The sequence below is a fragment of the Ischnura elegans genome, chromosome 3, assembly GCF_921293095.1.
Source record: "Ischnura elegans chromosome 3, ioIscEleg1.1, whole genome shotgun sequence".
NCBI classification, from domain to species: Eukaryota; Metazoa; Arthropoda; class Insecta; order Odonata; family Coenagrionidae; genus Ischnura; species Ischnura elegans.
Genome location: NC_060248.1, coordinates 119,868,349 through 119,871,962, shown reverse-complemented (window position 1 = coordinate 119,871,962; position 3,614 = coordinate 119,868,349). Strand labels below are relative to the sequence as shown.

At 35.1% G+C, this 3,614-nt stretch overlaps 1 non-coding gene across 1 annotated transcript; it reads right to left on the bottom strand.

Annotated features, from left to right (window-relative positions):
• Positions 1–845: 845 nt before the first annotated feature.
• Positions 846–925, bottom strand: Trnal-uag. The gene has a single exon. It is a non-coding gene; the product is annotated as a tRNA-Leu (tRNA).
• Positions 926–3,614: the final 2,689 nt, after the last annotated feature.

Here is a 3,614-nt window from a genome sequence, read left to right as displayed (position 1 = left end):
ACCTGAAAATAAAAGAAATTACGACTTGTATTAGAGAAAAATATTATCTGTGAACATATAAAACAAAGATATTAAACAAGAGATGGCCAAACATTTACTACCATTTTTTAAACATATATAACCAACGTCCTTATTGAATAAAATAAAATAACTTTGTTTATAATAAATAAAATAACTGTTATCATCAGGTCAGATCTTGAAACCCGGGTCGTGCAATTTTAAAATAAAGAGTGGAATAAAACAAAGTTATTTTATTTTATTCAATAATGAAGCAACTCCTCAAAATAACGCCTGATATCGTGTCTTATAACCAACGTCCTCCTTCAAACGCTCCTTGCACTACCGAAAAACCATTATTTGTGTGAAAGTTATTACTGGTATGTAAATTATTCATCTAACTCATTCATTCACTCACTCACTCATTCAATATTCATTAACACTCTATAGTGCTATAAAATGCACCGAAATTGATTACTAATAAGTACTTAATTTAAGCTTATGAGTCAAGTTAACTACATTAAGTCTCTAATAGATTGCATTTAAACGAATTTATGATGAAAAAAGTTGATTTATTTCCAGCAGCATCTCAAAATATAATTAAAAATAGCAAGTGATGCTATGAAAAATATTAGTGGTAGAATTTTTTATTTCATCATCCTCATACCTCTGAATACAGCTCATATTGGCCATTTTACATCGGAGTGTTCAACAAATTCAAAAATTACACTTATACGAACAACCATACCATGAATAGGGGTAACCTACCCACGCGAGACTTAAACCCGCGACCTCTTGTCTGGCAGGTGCGGACTTTACGTCGCCACAACTGAGGCCGGCAAAAATTTTGACAGCGGTGGGATTCGAACCCACGCCCTTTCGGACTGGTGCCTAAAACCAGCGCCTTAGACCGCTCGGCCACGCTGCCTCATGAGTACTTCAAAGCTTCAGATTGTTTATGAGTATTTTATTAACTGCAGATAGTTTATGAAAAACAATTCGACATTTCTTTCCTATTCCTCGATGATTTAATTTCAAGCAAACCCAAATGATTCAAGTGAAACTTATATGTTGTACAAGAACGAAATTTATGCACCTTAGAGTTTCTTTTCACGTACCCTCTGGTTTAAGGAAAGCGGAGAGGAAATACCATTTAAAGGTCCTTTCTTGACTTAAAAACTAAAGAATGAAACCAGATATGCAGACATAAGGAGGCAGAAGTAAAATCTCTGCCCCCCAATATGAAATATTCTGGCCGTGAGTGAAAATGCAGCCCCTAAAGCTGCAATTAGTGGATAACTACTCCTTTTTCACTGCAGCTGAGGAAGAAACAAAGGAATTCCTGCTTTTCATCCTGCCTCTTATTCAACCTGCAACTCGACCTAGGGTCAGAACTGCATGCAAAACTGGATAGGGTCAGAACTGCATGCACTAATAAACACGCTCCCCGATGCAGCATGAGCCAAGAGAGAAAAAAAAGTATCTTAGTCAAGAACCGTTCATTCAACTGTTCATTAGATGCGGAGGAATTCAGAAAGGGAAAACCAAGATGAAAATATAATCACGAAAAAATGGGATATATCATATTTCTTCCATCGATTACATAGCAACAAAGATGCAAAGACGATTCGTGGTCACTGTAGCTTCCAATGGAAGCTTAACATCATATAAAATTATCAACATCTAATCGCCATTATCAGTGACAATTCTGGAGACAAGCTTGGGTACTTGTACCTTAGAAAGCCTTATTTACTTCACCTCAAATTGTCATTTCCGTGATTCTCTCTAAGGATAAACTCCCGAACTTCCATTACATAGAAAGATGCAGAATACCCCCGAGGTACTCCAAAAACAATTAAATTGCCTCCACCACATTGAGAAAAAATCTTTTCATCAATCAAAACACATTCAATCTGCTCGTGGTTCGATCAAAAAAGTTATGATAAGATATTAATTATTGAACTCCATAAAATTTATAGGTCTAATTTATACATGAAAATACTCGTAAATTACTTGGTAGCCATTTAATCTAATGCATTTCATTCCTTGAGTTTTGCAACTCTGTTGAAATCTGTAAAAGAATCATTCAGGGGCATCTATTCAATCATCGTTCGATTGTTCGACTTCCTACTTTCTAATAAAACGATTAAGCACCCTAAAAAAATCATTTACTCACCATCTCCCTCGTACCTATTTTTGTGTTTTCCTTCAGGCTACCATGAGCAGTGGGTGCCATTAAGACCTTTTTTTTACCACGTTTTATTTTAGAAATATTTTCAGTGACTTTTTTAAGTTGACTTCTATTTTAAACACACAATAATGTGTTTACGACCCTCTCCAAACATTTTTACGTCGCAATAAAAGGCGCGGAGAACTTGGTTCCCCTCTCCATCCGTGGATACCACTGATTTATGGAGAAATAACACTTCATGAAAAAGCGAGCACTTACCAGCAGTACAATAACAAGCAAATACGTCAAGTGGTTTATCATTTCGCGCAGTTCTTGTTAAGTTTTTAATGAAACGTAATGATTCTTTTACATATTTCAACAGATGAAACTTGGTCCCATCTCAAACAACAATCTTTGATTACGAATGCCCGAGTTTTGAATTGATTTGCATCGCGGTATCTCATAGCCGCTCAAAAATGTTTCTAGCTTCCTACCATAGATGGCAGCGCTAAAACCGATGAGAGACACCTCGTAGCCGAGACGGGAAGCTTTTGAAGTATCGACTCAAAAGCGAGGGACTTTCAACCACCTTCTCAGAGCGAGCGGGTCTCCGTTCTCAGATTAAAACAATGAACACCAAAACAATATTTAGAATGTTCACAAATTTGATGAGTCTGCTCATAAATACGTTCTCGTCTATGTAACGTATGACTTGCCTACGTCACCGAGGAAACATAGGCTTTTCTACCGATTAAGTTTCTGCTAAGTATACAAAAGCTTGAGCTAAACAAAGCTAGAAAACAAAGGCCAATTTAACGAATAAAATATATGAGCTACCGTCTGGGAACACTTAAATGTAATTTATTGTAACTTACCGAGTTGAAACATAAGTAGCATTTATCATTTAAACAGACAAAACTAAAAAACGCATATTTATACAACAATTAATGCAGTTGTAAAAGGCACTATTGGGGCAAAAAGCAAAGATACTTAATACTTAAAGGTACTTAAAGTATAATAGACTGCATCTGGATAGTAGTTATAACGAGATAGTAAATTCATGCAGAACTAATCGAAAGATATTACTGAAATGAGTCCCTTGAAGCACTCCATAGAATTTTTGGATCCATCCAAAGAATGAAGTTGATTTTTTTTTTTTATGATTAGGAATTCAAGAAGATGAAATGACGACCAGCAAGTAACAAATCACAGGACACCCAGGACTAACATGCACCGTTACTCTTAAATTTTTCAAATAAATCATACGGTATCAAACATGACTATACCTTTAATATTTTCTTTTTCTCATTATGCTACTATCTTTAATAATTTATATTTTAGCTCATTTCTATCACTAATATTAAGGTGGTTATTAAATTTTAGCTATTTACTAATATTAATTCACTATTGTCCTTGAAAAATAGGATGCGAGACATAAAATTGATTG